This window comes from Symphalangus syndactylus, chromosome 5 (assembly GCF_028878055.3).
Source record: "Symphalangus syndactylus isolate Jambi chromosome 5, NHGRI_mSymSyn1-v2.1_pri, whole genome shotgun sequence".
Taxonomy (NCBI): Eukaryota; Metazoa; Chordata; class Mammalia; order Primates; family Hylobatidae; genus Symphalangus; species Symphalangus syndactylus.
In genome coordinates this window covers 92,823,429-92,843,449 of record NC_072427.2, presented here as the reverse complement: position 1 = coordinate 92,843,449, position 20,021 = coordinate 92,823,429, and the positions used below count along the sequence as shown (strand labels likewise).

Sequence of the window (20,021 nt, the reverse complement as noted above, 5' to 3'; positions counted from 1 at the left end):
CAAGGGTCCCCAAACCCCCGGTACTGTCTGCGGCCTGTTAGGAACTGGGCCGCACAGCAGGAGGTGCTGAGCACTACCACCTGAGCTCCGCCTCTTATCACATCACCTGAGGCATTAGACTCGCATAGACATGCACATGCAGGGGATCCAGGTTGCGTGCTTCTTAAGAGAGTCTAATGCCTGATGATCTGAGGTAGAACAGTTTTTCAGTCTGAAACCATATCTCCCCCCATGGAAAAACTGTCCTCCACGAAACCAGTCCCTGGTGCCAAAAAGTTTGGGGGACCGCTGCTTTATCAGATTGGGAAAGATGCCTTCTATTTCTAGTTTAATGAAAGTTTGTTTTAGGTCAAGTATGGATGTTGGATTTGTCAAATGTTTTTTCTGCATCTCCTGAGATTACCACATGGTTTTTATTTTTTAGTTAATTTGATGAATTGTACTGATTGATTTCTTAATGTTAAACTGATAACAGCATTTGCTGAAATAAAGGTCACTTTGTTATGATGGTCTTTATTTTGATTGATTCAAATAGTTACAGTTTTGTTTAGAATTTTTATATCTTATGTTCATGAAAGATATTGGGGTTTTATTGATCTCTCTTTTTCTGTTTTGTTGATTTCTACTCTGGATCCTTATTTTTGTTATTTCGTTGACTTTGATTTCATTAGCTTTTTTTTTTTTTTGAGATGGAGTTTCACTCTGTTGCCCAGGCTGGAGTGCAGTGGTGTGATCTCGGTTCACTGCAACCTCCGCTCCCTGGGTTCAAGCGATTCTCCTGCCTCAGCCTCCTGAGTAGCTGGGACTACAGTTGTGTGCCACTACGTCTGGCTAATTTTTTGTAATTTTAGTAGAGACAAGGTTTCACCATGTTGATCAGGCTGGTCTCAAACTCCTGACCTCAAGTGATCCACCTGCTTCAGCCTTCCAAAATATTGGGATTGCAGGCGTGAGCCACTGCGCCCAGCTTTATTTGCTCTTTTTCTAGTGTATTAAGGTAAAAAGCAGAAGCCATTGATTTAAGAACTCTTTTCCTTTCTAATAGAGATGATTAACGCCTATAATATTCTCCCTAACTATTGCCTTAGCTATATCAAAAATTTTGATATATTTTATTTTCATTCTTTTCAGAATGCTTTATAATTTGCTGTTTGATTTCTTCCTTAAGTTGTGGTTATTTAGGACTATTTTGTTTTGAATTATGGTTTCTTCCTTGATTTCTTCCTTGAGTTGTGGTTATTTAGGACTATTTTGTTTTACTTATATAGTTCTGTTACTTTATTCTGATTTAGTTTGTCACCAGAGAACGTATTTTGAATAACTCGATTTCCTTTAATTTATTAGGGTTTGTTTTGTACCCCATAATGTTGTCTATCTTGGTTAAAGGTGCTTTGTCCCTAGAAAAGAATGTATATTCTGCTGTTCTTTGGTAGAATATTCTCTGAATGTTAATTAGGTCAAGTTGCTCGATAATGTTGATCAGATCTTGTATATCGTTACTGATTTTCTGTCCACTTGTTCTATCAAATATTGAGAGAAGGATATTGAAATCTCTTAATATAATTGTGTCTATCATTGTAGTTTTATCATCTTTTTGGTCTATGTGTTTTAAAGCTCTGTTAATAGGTTCATAGATGTTCAGGATTAGTATGTTCCCCTGATGATTTGACACTTTTATCATTAGAAAATGACTTTCATCTCTTGTGATATTCTTCAGACTGCAGCATACTTTCTTTGATAATATAGCTATTCTGTCTTAATTTTGGTAGCATGATCTTTTCCCAAATGTTTACTTTTAATCTATTAATGTCTTTGTGTTAGAAGTTTATTTCTTACGGACAGCAGATAGTTGATCTTGCTTTTCTTGTTGTTGTTCCTGGTCTGAAATCTCTGCTTCTCATTTGAGGTATTTAGATCATTTGCGTTTAATGTGATTATTGGTATGTTTTGGTTTAAATCTGTCATCCTGCTATTTATTTCCTATTTGTTTCATCTGTTTTTCCTCCTTTCCTCTTTTTCTCCTACCCTCTTTAATTCTGCCTTTGGATTGATTGAAATTTTTAAGTGATTTGATTTTCTTCCTTTTATTGGTTTATTCATTTTAACTTTGTTTTTTAAATTTAGTGGTTTCTCTTTATCACAGTCTACTTTCAAAGGATATTAGATCACTTCACGTATAGTGTATTGACCATACCATAGTATTCTTTTATTTCTCTACTACTGTCCTTTTTACTGCCTTTAAAATAGATTTTGTTTGTGCATATGTTATTAACCTTACACTACATTACTATTATTGTTTAAACACTCAAATGAGATTTAAACAAGAATTCCTGTACTCTTATCCATGTAGTTATCTTTTCTGGTCTTCATTCCTTTGTATAGGCCCATATTTCCATCTAGTTTCGTTTTCCTTCATGTTGAGTACTTCTATTAACATTTTTTATAGTGCATATTTACTAATGATGTATTCTTTCACCTTTTATGTATCTGAAAATGCCTTTATTTTGCTTTTTTTTTTGACAGATATTTTCGGTGGGTATGGAACTCTAAATGACACTTTTTAGTAATTTAAAAATGTTGCTGTACCATCTACTCTCTTGCATTGTTTCTTGCAGAAAATCTTCTTTATTCATTTGTATATAATATGTCTCTTTTTCTGGCCATTTTAAAGATTTTCTGTTTATCATTGGTTTTTAGCAGTTTGATAATTATGTACCTTGGTTTGGTGTTTCTTTGTGTTTCCTATGCTTGGGGTTTGTTGAACTTTTAGATCTATGGGTTTGTAGTTTTTATCAGATTTGGAAGGTTTTTTGACCATTAGTTTTTCAAATTTTTTTTGGGTTCTCCTCTCTGTCAGGAACTTTAGTTACATGTATATTATTAGGGTGCTTGAGATTGTCCCAGAACTCAGTGAATGTCTGTTAACTTTTTAAAATCTCTTCTGTTTTGACATCCAATTTCAGTTGTTGAGTAGTCATTTGGAATTCTGAGGTAGTTTTTATTGCTGTGTCTTCAAGGTCACTAGTCCTTTTTTCTGTACTATCTAACCTTTTATTAGTTTTACCCTTTGTGTTATCATTCACATTGTAGTTTTTATTTCCGTTTCTATTTCATCATCTCCTCCTGTTCCTTCTTTTTTAAAAATAGAGACAGGGTCTTCCTGTGTCTCTGTTTGCTATGACGGGCTGGATTTGAACTCCTGGCCTCAAGTGATATTCGTGTCTCAGCCTCCCAGAGTGCTGGGATTATAGGTGTGAGCCACCATGCCTGAACTATAGTTTTCATTTCTAGAAGTTCAGTTTGGGTGTCTTAAAAAATATTTTCCATGACATCCCTTAAATATTTGAATACATGGAGTACAGTTATAGTACCTGTTTCTGTTTTTTGTTTTGAGACAGGGTCTCGCTCTGTCACCCAGCCTGGAATGCAGTGGTGCTTTTATAGCTCACTGTGGCCTCATACTCCAGGGCTCAAGGAATCTTCTCCTGCCTCAGGCTTCTGAGTAGCTGGGACCTACAGGCATGCACTACCAAGCCCAGCTAATTTTTAAGTTTGTAGTAGAAACGAAGTCTGTCGGTGTTGCCTAGGCTGGTCTCAAGGGAGCCTCCTGCCTTGGCCTCTCGAAGTGCTGAGATTACAGGTGTGAGCCACTGTCCACAACCATAGACCAGGGTAGGAGATGTCTTTTCTTTTTTTTTTTTTTCCTCTTTCTTTTAGAGACAGGGTCTTGCTCTGGGGCCCAGGCTGAAGTGCATCAGTGCAATCATAACTTACTGCAACCTTCAACTCCTCAAGAGATCCTCCTGATTCAGCCTCCCAAAGCACTGGGGTTACAGATTGAGCCACCGCTCCTGGCCAGTACCTGTTTGTGTCCATTTCTGTTAATTCTAACAGCTGTATCAATTAGTGATTGGTTTCCATTGATTGATTTCTTTCTGCTTTTGTGCGTACCTGGACATTTTTTATTGTGTACCAGCCATTGTGAATTTTCACTTTGCTGGGTGCTGAGTATTTTTGTATTTCTTCTGTAAGTTTTCTTGGCTTTTGTTCTGGAGCAATCGGGTTACTTAGAAATAGTTTGATCTTTGAGTCTTACTTCTGAGACTTTTTAGGTGGGACCAGTGCAGTGTTTAATGATAATTATTCTTCACTACTGGGAGCAGTGTAGTCCTGTGTCGTTTATCTAATGCTCAGTGAGTATCAGTGCTTCCCATTCTGATTGGTGTGGGAAGCCTCTGGTGGTTTGCTGGCAATCTTGGGCATTCCTTGGTTTCTGCTGCATTACACCCGTCTCTCCTTCTTTCTCACACGGTGTTCTTCCTGTGTGTGTGTCTGTCTCTGTCTAAATTTCTCCATTTTATAATAACACCAGTCATATTGCATTAGTGCCTACCCTGATGACTTCATCTTAACTAATTACATGTGCAGCAAAACTTTTTCCAAAGATGGTCACATTCTGAGGTACTGGGGTTAGGATTCGAGCATAGAATTTTGAGGGGAAAGTTGACCTGTAACATTGCCCCTGGAATGTTTCCTGAATATACTTCTGTGCTCTTAGGGTGTTACACACTTTCTTCCCTCAGCGTGGTATGCCCCCGTTCCTTTCCTCTGCTTCTCTTTCTTAAAAGCCACCTGCTGATGAGAACCTCTGTTTAGAAGGTTTATCAGATTGTACCTTTTATTATAAATATTTACATGGCACATTTCTGCACATAAAACATTTTTGAAGACCTGGAGAGGATTTGTCCCACTTCTTTCACTATCTCCCAGTACCACTTGTAGTACTTTATAACTAGTGATTACCCGAATTGAATACGTTAATGAGTATGTCTGAACAGACAAGTTGCAGAATGGACATTTTAAGAAAGATCAGTAACTGTAGGAAGGATTGGAGGCTTAGGCATCTGGAGTCAGGAATTCATTTTGGAGATGATTATAGTAAGTCAGGCACGCATTAATTTATTAATTGAGCCTACTAAGTACGGAAGCCTTCACTGGGTATCAGGAGTAGACCTGTGACAATTTCAGAATTTGCTTCTGTCCTCATGGACCTTACTGTATGTGGGAAGTCATGAGGTAAGAACAGAAAAGATGGACAAGAAGGGTTTTCCTGAGGAACCCTAGACAGACCTTGAGAATGATTAGTCATGGAGGTGAGGATGAAGCATTGAAAAACATGATGCCAAGCCTGGATGCGGGAGAGGACTGTTAGTAGAAATGAGAAGTCAGGCATTTGGTGGGTAGGGGACGATAAATTAGTTTGCCTCTAGATAAGATGAGTAGAACATCTAAGTAGAAAATCCAGATTGCAGAAAACTCACAGATGAATGGTGGATTGGTAGATGTTCTTGCTTGGGTATAAAGGGAGAGAGAGCACCAGCAGTTAGTTGGGTGAATGGGCTGACAGTCAAGAGCAGAGATTTTTCTGGGTAGGTGCTACACCGAACATATTTGTAGGAAGAGGGGAAGTGACTGGGGCACTGGGAGGTGACATGCAATTATTTCCATTTTACAAATGAGAAAACTGGGACACCTAAAAGTTAAGAAAGGTGTCCCAGGGACACAGCTAGTAAGTGGTAGAGCCAGAATTGAAATCTGGGCAGGATGGCTGCAGAATCTGTGCTCCTAGGCACAGGATGGTGCTTCTGATAATTTTCTTTTAATCTATTAACTTTTTAATATGTTACTTTGCTTTCATAGGGAATTAATACTATAAAGTTAGAATACCAGCCCTACTTGTCACTTACAGAAGGCAAGAGTAAACACGAATATAGGGAAATCAGAATAATTCAACAAAGCAGAATGCACACCGGAAAATAATGGAACTATTTGTGATCAGTTAGTAACTAAGGGGTGTTTTCTGTTAGATGCCAAGAGGTTTAAGATGATGAGGAATGTTGCGGAAAATAAGCAACAAGTATTTGAGCACTTACTGTGCCAAGCATTTCATGTTGGTGCGGGGGATGTAGCAGTGAGTAAGACAGAGTCCCTGCTTTTGTGGAGCTCGTTTTGTAATGGAGAGAGATACACAGTAAACATCTGAACAAGTAGAGTTGGGGAAGATGCAGTTTTTGCTAGGAAGATCAGGGATAGTCTTTCCATGGGAGTGCTTTTTTTCAATTTCATTTGATTTGTTTCAAATGAACAAATGTATCTGTGGGGTAGTCTGGTTTATAGAAGTGCCCATCAGTCATGCAGATCTCTTGTATCATGAACAGTGTGACATTTTTTCCCCATTGAAGTAAGTAGTAACAGTTTTTCCATATCAAAGCCCAGCACCCTCTATATAAAAGAGTAGTCATTTGTAATCAGACGCCAAGAAAAAGTTGGGAATTTTAGCACCCTGTCCTTACCAATATTAGCAGTCTTAACATTCTTACTGGCAGGGCAAAGTGGCTTATGCCTGTAATCCCAGCACTTTGGGAAGTTGAGGTGGGAGTATTGCTTGAGGAGTTTGAGACCACCCTGGGCAACCTAGTGAGACCCTCATCTGTATTTTAAAATAAAAAAAGAACATTCTTACTGTAATTGATGTGGGAGGAAGGGCATCCCTGCTTTTAAAACAGTAAATCAATCTTGCTACCAGAGTATCTTAGGCGTTAAGAAATGAACGTAGTGATGTGCTGGAAAATTTAGTTGAAAATTCTTGTTAGTGACCCATACTTAATATCCTTGTTTCTCTGTGGAAGAACACGCTACAACTGCAAGTTTGAAAAAGTTTTCCTGAGCATTGGGCCTCTCAACTCTCTCATTTTGCATATAATGGATTACACTGCTGTCTTATTTTAGCCGTCTCCTAAGAAGTAATTAGCTCTGAAAACATATTTGCTTTTTTTCTAGAATGCATTGAACTAAATGCATTACTATTAAGATAAATACTGCAGTGGATGCAACTCTTAAAAAAGCTAACAAGTTGCATTTTTAAGAAATTCAAAATGAAAATGGCCTACTAAGGTCTGTGGGGAAAACTTTTAGAAAATCATTTAAATTGATTTTCCCTATTTAATAAAGTAGTTAATGGGACCATTCACATGGCTTTCCAGCTATTAAAATATTCCTATCCTGACATTTGAGAATCTACAATGTATAGCCAGGTTTGAAATTCTTTTTTTTTTTTAATTTGGGTGGTGTTTCAGAGTTTATAAGTGTGCTCACACGTGTTACCTCACGTGAACCTCAGAGATGTCAGAATGGCTTATCATCCCAACTTTACCGTAATGGCAGATGAGCCTTGGAAACGGTCAGGGTCACACAGTGAGTTAGTAGATCTGAGGCTAAAATGGACTTTTCTGTTTATCATATTGTTTACTGAATGCCTGTAATATGCCTTAGGTACACAAGAGATCTTGTTCTGCGCCCGTCTTTGTGGCAGTGGAAGCAGTGGGTAGTTTCTATCCTCTAGGTGTGGGATCACTGTGCTAAGGACAGGCCAGAGGAGGAGTTCTGTCCTTTTGTGCTCCCTCTGTGATTTGGGAGCATGCAGTTCTTAATAAGAATCCTCACTCTCCTGATTTTTACTAGTCTTGCCACCATTCCTCATTGCTACCACTTGTTCCCTGTGTGAGAGGGATGGGTTGGGAGGGGAAGAGAGGGCACTTAACATCTGATTGCAGAGGCAGAGCTTTATGTGTAATAAGTGCTCTACTCTCCTAACAGGAGAACTTGCTTCTTTTATATCCCCTTCCTCCCTGTCAATCTATGATTGGATCTCAGGAGGTGAGCTGAGTCAGACATTGTTTTCTGAGGGCCTGTTTCCTGCTCATTCACTAAACATTTGTCAGTGAATGAAGCAGCACTTCCACCCTTAGGATCTTATGTTATAGTTGGGGGGAAAGTGAGAATGACACACCCCGTGTAACATATAAATAAATATATTTTATGATACTAATATATAAGTGTACATATATATACACATTTTTATATGTTAACATACATTAAAAAAACATAATTTCAGAATGCCTCACATGAATCTTGCTTCCACTTAAGCCTTTAAGACCTAAAGTCTGCTTACCTCTTTTTGTAAATAAAGTTTTATTGGAATATAGCCATACTCATTGCTTTATGTATTATATCCGTGGCTGCTTTTGTGCTACGTGGGAAGAGTTTTGATTAATTGCAACAGAAGCTTCATCTTCCGCAAAGCCTAAAACATTCACACTCTGGCCCCTTAAGAGAAAGCTTGCTGACCCCTGCTCAGGATGTAGCAGGCATTGTACTCACGGCCATGGTGCAGCTGCAGACTTAGAAAAGAAGGCTTGAGTTGGCGAGCTGATGGACATGGCAGGTGGGTGGAACTTAGCAGTGGAGTGGGTAGTTTCTATCCTCTAGGTGTGGGATCACTGTGCTAAGTCAGGAAGTGTGGCTAATCTTTGCTTAGAGGTGGGGAACTTGTGCTTTTAGGAAAGCACTTGTTGGTGTTTTCTAGTAAATGTGAGTTGTGGCGATTAAAAAAATTGTATATTAAAATTCGGAATTTACAAGTTTATGTAAATTAGAAAGTGAGAGTTGCTGCTTTCCCCTCAATTCCCACTCTTCAAGGTGTGAAGAGCTGTTAAGAGATGGAGTTTTTTCCCCTCTAAGTATTATCTTCTACTTAGTAATTTAAAAATCTGCTATATTTTAGACCATCTTTTTTTACATTGTGACCCTGAGGTTCACTTGGTTCCCAAAATGTAGTTGGGATTGTTCAGTTGAGTGTTTGTTACATAGAAGATTAATGTGTAAAATATTTCAGAAGAGATTTTAATAGACACCTCCCTGTCAGTTGATGAGTTGACATTGTTTTTCTAAATAGTTTTAGAATTAGGCTTTTTATGACAAGTATTAAAGCACTTTGTACTATATTACTGGTGTTTTAAATTTTTACAAATTTTCTTAAAAACTCTTGTTCTGGTGGAGGGTCCCATAATCAGAGTCACCTGAGAAACTTCAGAACAATGCTGGTGTCTGGTCCCCATTTCAGGCCTAGCAAGTCTAAAACTCTAGAGATCAGGAGATCATCTACATTTGTAAAAGCTCTGCAAGTGAGCTATGGAGTAGATAACACTTTTTGTAACATAACTTTGTTTTTATAGCAAAAATTTGTGGGAAAATAGGAAGGTTTAACATGAAATATTATAGGTATGATTTATATTTCTAGTACAGGTCATGATTTATGCTGAAAAAACTTGTATATTTTAATTAAACTCAAATATTGAGCAAAGGAGGGAAATATATATAAAACAAGTATTGTTTGTTTTTGAGGCAGAGTCTTACTCTTTTGCCAGGCTGCCAGGCTGGAGTGCAGTGGCACAGTTATGGAGCACTGCAGCCTTAACCTCCTGGGCCTAAGTGATCCTCCCATCTCAGCCTCCTAAGTAGCTGGGACTATAGGCACATGCCACCATGCCTGGCTAGTTTTTAAATTTTTTTGTAGAGATGAGGTTTTGCTATGTTGCCCAGGCTGGTCTTGAACTCCTGAGCCGAAGCAATCTGCCTGCCTTAGCCTCCCAAAATGTTGGGATTACAGGTGTGAGCCACCATGCGTAGACCTAGGAATTATTTAATTTGATTTGAAGAGTCGTATCATTTTTCCCCTGCTTTACTTTTGTACCTCTTCTCCAAGAAAAAAAATCTGTTCTCTCAAAAGCCGAAAACACATTTCTTAACTTCTGGGAGATAGTTTTGTTTGTATTAGTTCAAGTCCATACTGGAATACGTTTGACCAGTGTTTTCAAGCTGAGAAATGACATTTAATTATTTGTTACCATTTCTAGGTAGATAGTAATTTCTGTATTTACTAAGGTAAGCTAACTGGTTTAACGAACACATCTAATATTTCAGTGGTTTAAAACAGTAGAATTTCTTGCCATATAATAGTCCAATGGGATAACAGCTCTGCTCTGCAGTTATTCAGGCTCTGAACTATGGGCATTTTTCCTATTTTAAATTTAATAGTGTCCAAAGGTCATCCTAGGTTTTGGCATTCGTTGAATGGGGGAAGAGCATGGAGGTTTTCACACGCAATTTTTATGGGTCATACGTGGTAGTGGCACACATCCCTTCTGTTGACATTTCATTGGCTTGGTCTTAGTCACGTGGCCATGCTTACTGCCAGAGAGGCTGGAAATGTAGTCTAGTTGACTCAGGGAAAAAAATGCCTTTGGTTATCAATTAGCAGTCTCTTTCGTGTGGTCAAGGTAAACAACATCAGCAAGACATTGACTTCTCTTTGAGCTAACTAATTATTTCTTTTTTGCTTTTCCTTTTCTCATTTTCCCATGTTTTTGCAATTACTCTCCACTTTACCCCGTAAATATTCTCTTTTTGAGGTGACGTCCCTCATTCTTCATTTACTTTCAAGTCTAGTCGAGTCAAGTCTCTTGGATGCAGACAACAGAAACCCATTCCTGGCCAAGTTGGGCAGAAAACAAATGTAATGGAAGGCTATATGTTAACCCATAGAATTGATTGAAAGCTGGAAACTATGCTAGAAAAATAAGTAGGGGCTAAAGCAGGTGGCAGCAGAGGACACAGCCAGGGTCGCAGCAGAAGACCAGTCTGCTTCGGGTCCCACACCTGGCACTTGTGCAATGCATTGCTGTGTAAGCCTCAACTTTCCTGCCTCCACTGTGGATATTCTCTTACTGTCCCTACATCTTGCAGGAGTGACCCCTCAAGACTCCAGAGTCTGAACAGGAGCATGTGATTGTCTAAACTTTGGTCACTAGCAAAGCCCTGGTTACCAGGGGGGTAAGGTAGGAGATTTGTTAGTTTGGCTTTTGTACTTGGTGGCATGGCTTTTTTGCCTTCCATGATTCTCATGAACTGTGAAGAGTATTCAGATACCAAATGGCCTAAAAATGACAAATAACCTATGTGGGAACCTTTTTAATCAGGAGAAATAAGTTGTGGTATAAATGGGGGGCTGTGTTCCAATCTTGATTTTTATCACGTTGTTAAATCTCTGGGTTGCAACTGCCCCCTCTGTAAAGTGAGGTGGGGGAACTAGATGTCTGACAATGTCTGTTCATTTACTCACTCATTGAATAAATATTTAATTAGTGCCTTTTATGTGCCCACACAAAAGAGTTATCACGCCCTTGCCTTCCTGTATTTGGGTGAGTCAGCAGAGAAGTCATTATGATACAGTTAGGGTGAAGTGCTCAGATACTCTAGCCTTGGGCAGGGGTGTAGGAGCTTGTGAGAGTTCCCAGGCCAGCCTGGGCGGAAAGTGTTGGAGTAGGGGATTTAGGGACCACCCTCTGCTTCTTTCACTCATTCTTTTAGTGTTTCCTTTAAGCCTTTGCATTGTTGTTGTTATGAGAATACAAAAATAAATAAGACCAGTCCTTCCCTCCAAAGCACTAATTGTGAGAGCATGCTGATGGCTTTAGCAGGCAGCATGCTTACTATGTTGAGATAAGAGCAGAATACAGTCATGCACCAAATAACTTTTCAGTCAATGTTGGACTGCGTATACGACAGTAGTCCCCTAAGACTGTAACGAAGCTACAAAAATCCTATCACCTAGTGATGTCTTGGGATCCTTATCCAAGGAGGTCTTGGCTTATGTGTATGTGTATCTTAATTTTTGAGAAAAATGTTTAAAAAGTTAAAAAAAAGTTAAAAAAAATGAAAGCTTACAGAATAAGAATGTAAAGAAAGAAAACATTTTTGTACAGTTGTGCAATGTTTTAAGCTGCTATTACAAAAGAATCCAAAAGTTAAAAAAAATTAAAAAGTATATAAAGTAGGCTAAAGTTAATTTATTACTGAAGAAAACAAGTTTTAAAATAAATTAGTGTAGCTGAAATGTACAATGTCTATAAAGTCTACCATAGTAGACAGTTTAATGTCCTAGGCCTTTGCATTCATTCACCCCTCTCTCTTCCTCTCCGTCCCTCCATCCCTCCCTCCCTCCATCCCTCCCCCACCCATTGCAACTTCCAGTCCTGCAAGCTCCATTCCTGTAAAAGCCCACACAAGTTATCTTTTATATCATATTTTTATTGTACCCTTTCCATGCCTATATCACAAATAATGAGGGTTACAGCTGCCCTCATTATGCGGCACGGCTGAACAGGTTTGCAGCCTAAGAGCAGTAGGCTCTACTGCCTAGCGTGGGCGTGCAGTAGGCTCCATCATCTAGCGTGGGCGTGCAGTAGGCTCCGCCGTCTAGCGTGGGCGTGCAGTGTACTCCGTGATGTTCTCACAACTGTGAAATCGCCTGACAGTGAATTTCTTAGAACATATCCTCATGGTTAAGTGACAGGTAAGCGTTCTGAGGGAAGAATGGAGTAGGGGACCAGTTCCCTGTAAGATTCTGGGAAAGTTTCTTAGAATGACATTTGATCCTGGGTCTTGAAGTTTGAGTTGAAGATTTCTAGGAGGAGAAAAGAGGAGGGCGGGGATAGCATGCTAGTTGGAGAGAAGAGTTGCTGAAGAGAAGAGCGAAGAGCTGCTGAAGAGCACCGTTGAAGAATGGTGAGAAGGTCGGTGCAGTTAAGGGAAAGGATGTCATGGAGGGGACAGGATGGAGAGAAATGGTGGTGTAAACACTTAACCTGGGTACTCTGGGTATTTAAAGTATTGTGAAGTATTGATGATTTTGAGCCTTTCTTTTTGTTATGGACATTAACTTTGACAGCAGTAGGGGGAGTACACTGAGGGAGGGCATGGAGCCTGGATGAGGAGCAGTTATTGTAGGGGATTCCTCCTGGCCCCTTTCTGGATTAAGATCTTGACAGAGTATGGAAATAAGCAGCTGGATTCATGAGACATTCCAGAGGCCAAAGTCACAGAATGCAGTTAGACTGAGGGGGGTTGAGGTAAAGCGGGTGGGGAGGTGGAAGTAAGAGAGCGAATAAGATTGAGGTTTCTAGCTTGAGTGGATGGATGGGTGGAGATGCCGTTTATAGAACTGGGTCAAACTTGGCGCTACTGCCTGCTCCCCAGCCCGTGCAGACACAGTTAAATATAGCATGCCGTGCTTTCCAGCTGAGGCTTGAGTTAGCTTTGGAATCTTTTCTATAACAGTGAGTGTTCCAGACAGCCACTGCCAATCTATTTGAGTTTGTACTGGAGAGGAAACCTATTTGCCTTCCCTGTCATAGGAGATGGGAAGGGGAAGGGGAAGGGGGAGCAGGGAGAGGAATCCCACCCACGCTAGTCCCTCTTTTCCCTGTACTGTTTTCTTCAGAACACATCATTTTCTGATCTCACATTCCCGTTTTTTTTTTTTTTTTTTTTTTTGCTTGAGGATTCTTCTGTGCCCAGCAAAATACAAGCTCCAGGAGGCCTGAGATTTGGCCCATAATTTTTGCATTTATGCCTTTAATGTTAAGAGCGTTGTCTGGAACTGCACTGCCGATAGAAATGTAAGCCACTTCTGTAATTTAAATTTTTCTAGGAGCCACATTTTTAAAAAAGTAAAAAGAGGCCTGCAGTGGTGGCTTATGCCTATAATCCCAGCATTTTGGGAGGGCAAGACGGGTGGACTGCTTGAGGCCTGGAGTTCCAAGGCTGCAGTGAGCTGTGCTTGCACCATTGCACTCCAGCCTGGGCGACGAGGGAGAGACCCTGTCTCTTTAAAAAGAAAAAAGTACAAAGCAACGGTAAAATTAAACTTAAAATATATTTTAATTTACCTGGTGTTTCCAAAACCTATTATTTCAATTTATAATAAAAAAAAGGAGATATTTTACATTTTTTGTTGCTAAGTCCTTAATCTTATTTTTTCCATTTATAGCACATCTTAATTCTTTGTAGCTACATTTCAAGTATTCAGTAGCCACATATGACTGCTGTTGACTGCATTGGACAGTGCAAGTCTAGAATATAATAGGGGCTCAGTAGATGTTTGTTGAATGAATGAAGGAGAGGAAGATGAGTTGGTTGTTAAAGGTTGAGTGTAGAATCGAGGAAGGGTTTTGTTCTCACAGTGAGGCAGGAGCATATTTTTATGTTTAAGACAGAGCTAGGAGAGAGAGAGGAGGAGATAACAGAAGTCAGCACTGACTGATGGAGGAAAGCCCGAGCAGGTGTTTGGTCCAGGGGTCTGCAGCCAGGTAGATGGGAGGAGAGATGCCTTGGTAGTTACTTCCCTGAAGGATAATCCCTGAAGGATAATCTTCAATTACGTTTTAAGAGACTCAACTCCAGTTTGTTTGGCATAAACTTTTAATTGAAATTTATTATAACTCTTCGTTCCCCACATTTTAGGTGCTGGTTATTAGTTGAGGGTCATTTTTAAAGTCTTAAGGTGTTTCCCTAGTGACTTAACAAAAGAAAGGAAAATAAAAGCCTCTTTTTTTATGTACAAAATAGGAAAAGTCTTATTGGTGTATCTCAACATCTTTGCTTTGGTATCACTCAGCTAGAAAAATAAGTACTTTCTATACTAAAAATTAACTTATTGAATCTGATTTTTAGCATTATTATATTTGGAATTATATAAATTATGTATTTTGCAGTCAATATAAAATAAGGTTATTTTCCCCACAGTCGTCCCTCGGTCTTTACATACTTGAGTCCTCAATCTCCTGCATAGTCTTTCATATTATGAGGTGTACTCTCTCTTTTTTTTTTTTTTTGAGACAAGGTCTCATTCTGTTGCCCAGGCTGTAGTGCAGTAGTGTGATCACAGCTCACTGCAGCCTTGACCTCCTGGGCTCAAACGATTCTCCTACCTCAGCCTGCCAAATAGCTGGGACTATAGACATGTGCTACCATGCCCGGCTGATTTTTAATGTTTTTGTAGAGATGGGATCTCCCTGTGTTGCTCTGGTTGGTCTTTTAACTCCTGGGCTCAAGCCATCCTTCTGCCTCAGCCTCCCAAAGTGCCGGATTGTAAGTGTAAGCCACCGCACCTGATCTCCATTACTTTGAGTAACAAAGTCTTATTTGAGGTTGACACATAGACATGGAGCAACCTCTGTCAATAGTAGTTTTGGATGCTTATGGAGGTCACTTGATGGAATGAGTCTAAAAAGTGAAGCAATGAAATGTAACAGATTTTTTAGGTTATGACCTCACATTTTCAGGTAATGATATTCTAAAACTTTCAAAAAATCATTTTAAAAAGTATTGTTATAAGTGAAAATAATTAACATACCTATTGGTTTAATGGAAAACACCACCTTTCTAATGTTAAAAAATTTTATCTCATTGTTACTTGAGATAAAATATCCAGTTATAGTATTTTACAGGAATTCAGTAAGTGTTGTATCTAAAACAACTTAGAAGTTAAGATTATGTGCTGCAGAAAACCAGATGACTTAAACAGGATTTAATGACGACAAAGACGCTGATGTTAACGATGGAGTAGGCTTTCCATTATATTGAGAGGGGCACCTCATCCAGACTGAGATTTTGATAAGTGAGATTGGTCTTATCTCTTTGCTTTTGGGGCAGCTTTATATTCCTGAGTGTGCTGTGCTCAGCCAGATGTGATAATGTCAAAGCTGGTAGTGACTGTAGAGATGGTTATTCAGGGGTGGTCACCTTTTTTTTTCCTGCCCCAGCATACTTGAGCAGGTTAGGTTGCATTCTGGCAAAAAACAGGCTCCCAGGACAATTCTTGGGTGATGGGGGAGGGAGAGAGTGGTGTGTATATTTTGAAGAGGCCTTAACTACACAGTGATTCTACCCCTGTGTGTGAGGGGCTGGGCTCTTGGACAGATGACATGTTTTTTCCAGTGTTACGGAGTTAACCTTACAGCTGGGACCAGAACCCTGGACTTGCTCCTTGTGCCAGTTTTAATTTTCTCAGCCACACCCTTTTCTTTCCTTTTATCGTTTTTGTACCCTTTTTTCTTACTATTTTCAATAGAATTTTAAATGTCATATGTTTAATAAGATGAAAACTGCTGATATAAATCAAGAAGCAGTCTTTAAATTTTAAATGATGGTACATTTACGGAGACATTATCAACCAATTTAGTTCCTTTTTCTGACTTTTTAAGTCACCCCTTTTTTCCAAGTCACCATGGTTTGCAACTGCTGTGTCTTATCTGTCGTCCATATTGAAACAGGTTTTGAAGTCCTGTCAGTCTGCTCTCAAAGTGTCTCTTCATGCATCTCCTTCCTTTCCTTTTCTGACATTTCCCTCCTTAAAGGCTCTCACTGTCCCGTGCTTGGACTGGTGCAGTAAGCGATTGATAGATCTCTATTTGTGGTTCCTCCCGGTTCCAGTACACCTTACACATTCGTTCTATCATTTAGCATTTGCCATTTGCTAGGTACCATTTTAAACATTAACTCTTTACTGTTCTTAATAGCTTGAGGCTTAAGTACTGTTATAAACCCATTCTGCAGATGGAAAGGGAGGTACGGATTTAATTGATTTGCCCAAAGTGACACAGAAGTTGGTAGCTAGCTAGTAAATGGCAAAATTGAATCCAGACTCCTTATGGTGTTAATTGCTATAGCTAAAGATGAAACTGGAGTTGTGCCACTCCTTGCACACTTTTATCTGGCACCCTCTTAGGCTGTTTTAGAAAATCCCATGTTTCAGCTTGCCATTCTGTTGACCCAGCCTGCCTTTCTAGCCTTAACTTACCCCTCTGTCTATATTCTATTTTCCAGCCAAATATGAGGTGACGTTTAAGCTGCTACTTGAAAGAGAAGTGGGAGTTAGGCAGAGCAGTAAGGGAATCATGTTTGGGGAAGAGTGAAGAGTGTACTTGAGACAGTGTGAAGGTGCCTTGGAGGAGCTGGAGCCTAGAGGCGCCCCACGAGAACAACACAGGAGGCTGCAGGTGGAGGTGGGTGCCTGATTGTAGAACGCTTTGTAGTTGTCTTCCACAGGACATTTTTGGGAGCTATTCACAAGATTCATGGCTACCATGCTCTAAAATTTGATGTGAAGTTCATTTTTCCTGGACTCCTTATTTAATTCCTCTCTCTTTTGGCCCAGCCACCCCTTTGCCAGTTTTCACGGGTGGTGAGCAGGCTGTTTGGAAAGAATGTCCTCGAGCAGGGTGCTTTTTCCTAATCCTGCGTCTCTTTCCCCTCTGAGATCAGTTTATCATCATTCACTCACAGGTGTTCAACAATCTTGTCTTTTATGGGGAGTTTCTAATGTGTCTTGAGCACTTTCCCACTCCTCCTATCTTGGAGGCATGGTTCAGAGTGGAAAAGGGCGCGGGCCCACCTTCCTCTGACCTTCCCACCTCAGCCACCATGCTTAGGGCCGTGGTGGAGTGCGTTACCTCTTTCCGTATACAATGCAATACATGCTGGAATAATGCCACCTTATGCATAGGGCTTTTGTGGGTGTAAGGGCATACTGGAACAAGTTGGCATAGAATAAGAGTTCAGTGAATGTTGTCACTACTTTTTATTACTTTTTAATTGTGAAAAACTCACAGATTCTGTAATAAAGGGTCATAGAAACCTGCTTTATCCATACTATTGTTATTCAGAATACTTTCTGGTTTGGAAAAATTTGCTTGGGAGGTAAAAAGAAAATTTACTTACTTATTTATTTATTTATTTAGTAGAGACAGAATCTCACTCTGTTGCTCAGGCTGGAGTGCAGTAGCACGATCCTGGCTCACTGCAAACTGACTCCTGGGTTCAGGTGACTCTCTTGTCTCAGACTCTGGAGTAGCTGGGACTACAGATGCATGCCACCACACCTGGCTGATTTTTGTATCTCCCCCCCCCGCAAGACGGAGTCTCACTCTGTCGCCCAGGCTGGAGTGCAGGGGCGCGGACTCGGCTCACTGCAACCTCCGCCTCCCAAGTTCAAGCTATTCTGCCTCAGCCTCCCTAGCTGAGACCACAGGCATGTACCACCACGATCGGCTAATTTTGTGTGTGTGTGTGTGTGTGTGTGTGTGTTTTTAGTAGAGGTGGGGTTTCGCCATGTTGGCCAGTCTGGTCTCGAACTCCTCGCCTCAAGTGATCTGCCTGCCTCGTCCTCCCAAAGTGCTGGGATTACAGGCATGAGCAACCGTGCCTGGCCTTTTGTGTTTAACTTTTAAAGTGTCTCTGGTCAGATGAATATTTTGCCTTTTGGGTATTTTTAAATGGAAAATTTCTGTAAATATTCGGTGTTTTAATTAGAATCACAAAGCCAAATGATTGCCTCATTGGATAATTTTAAGTATTATGCTGCAATTCAATATAGGTACCAAGTACTTAACTAGACTTAAAAATATCTTGTATGTTTAACAGCTGTTTAGCTAGAACTAAAAAAGAGTGAGTCCTCTATGTGTATGCTTCTCCCCTTTTCTCCCTGGGATGGGAGAAGGAAAAAGTTAATTTTTTTCCCCCTTGACTGCTGTTGCTGTGCCTGCTTTAGAAGAAGACAGAGGTAAAGATCAGGGAAGGCAACTTTCTTTCCAAAGAAAACCTTATGTGCCTGAAACTTAGTAACATCTTCAGACACTTCTTAAAATAGCTTGGTTATGGCATAGCTGAAGGTCTGAGGCGGTGGTAGATAACCTTCTGCCTGTGTTGTATTCCTGGCCACCTCTGTGTGTTCTGACCCTGCTCCTCTAGAGAGGAAAGCAGCTAAGCAGGCACCTTTCAACTTTTGAATGGCTTCATAGTATTTCAGCATTTAGATGTGTTGTACCGTTCCCCCTCTTTTTGTACTTATGGGTTTCTTGGAAGATAGCTGTAATATGCCTGTAGGCCTGCTAGACAAAGTTATGGTCAAGGGGGTGGTAGGGGAGGGCATCTTTGGGTAATTTACAGAGTGTGTGTGTGTGTGTGTGTGTGCGCGCGCGCGCGCACGCGTACATATACATATGTATATTTTAAAAATTTTACATAACTAGTATTTCACAATCTTTTTGATTTTGAAAGAAATGAACTAAGTTGAACTCCAACCACCATTTATTAAAATATTTCTTTTAAGCTCTAAACAGAGGCTCCAGATTGTCTTTGAGGCACATTTCCTGTCCCCTGGCAACTCTGTGTGTAACGTTTCAAACCCAAGGCATTGTGCAAAGGAGAGGAGTACTTTGGGTTTACATGGTCGAGGGTGATGATGAATCCTCTTATTTCATGTATAAGAAGACTGGCTTGTTTGTTGCCATGCCGCACTGGATGCTGGGGCCAAGGCAAGCAAAAGGGGACGCTTAAGTCCTAGCCTAATGCCTGTCTTCTGTAGAGCAAGCTGAACTTTCAAAAGTATTTCTCGTTTTACCTGTTTTGTAAATGAATATGCTAAATTTGCACGGTGCAGAGGAATGTGAGATACAGAGAGCAGACCGAGGTCCATGGGGCTTCATAAAGGGCATTTTGAGCAGCTGGAGGCTTGTGGTTACCATGTCCAGGCTCTTCCCCTGCTCTCCTTAAGTATCCCACAGATGCCTGTGACCTGGGAGGAAGGGAGAGAAGACCTCACATCTCCTGACAGAGTGGGAAGTGGCAGTCACTGAATGCGCTTGCCGTGTGACATTACTGCACGTCAGGCTGGCAGTTCACTGTTTTATGTGTGGAGGACGGTTTCTAATGCTCTCTGCTATTTGCTAAGCCATAAATAAGGATACACCGTCTGACAACTACTATAATAGTATGAAGGACAGCTTTGAAATCAAGACGTCTGATAGCCTTAAGCTGTGGTCACTGTCATTTTTCTCTTGAAAGACACTGGACTCTCAGGATCTGGCTTATCATCTTTGATGGACAATCATTTTATTAGCTTGCTTGAAAGAATGAGTTCCTCTGTTAGAATCACTGTAGTGTCAGTTGGAACGACTTGAGCCATTTTTGTAAAATTTGTGAAATCTTTATGTATTTATGAAAGTTAAACTTACTGAAGGCTGAATGACTGCAGTGAAAGTATGAATCCTTTAATTAAATAAGTGGTTAGCATTTATGTAAGCAGTCTAATCAGGACCCCAAATATTTGCTCATTTTCTTTAGGACTAACCTGGATGCCTGATGGAGTAATCATCACTGTCCTATGTAGATCTTGTAGATTTTTGAAAGTACTTTCTATCTCACAGTGGAGGTAGATTTTGTTTATTTAATTATTTAGGGGGCATGTTCTCAGTTTAGCCTGATTAGTTACCTGCTGAATA

At 40.1% G+C, this 20,021-nt stretch overlaps 1 protein-coding gene across 17 annotated transcripts in view; it reads left to right on the top strand.

Annotated features, from left to right (window-relative positions):
- Positions 1–20,021, top strand: part of DYRK1A (dual specificity tyrosine phosphorylation regulated kinase 1A) — a 150,065-nt gene that overhangs the window by 74,303 nt on the left and 55,741 nt on the right. The window contains exon 1 of one of the 17 annotated variants that reach the window (XM_063639282.1): positions 16,567–16,745. The exons of the other annotated variants lie outside the window; for them this stretch is intronic. The gene's annotated coding sequence lies outside the window, so the exon portion shown is untranslated. Of the gene's footprint in view, positions 1–16,566; positions 16,746–20,021 lie in introns of those variants that run through there. 17 annotated transcript variants of the gene reach the window in all.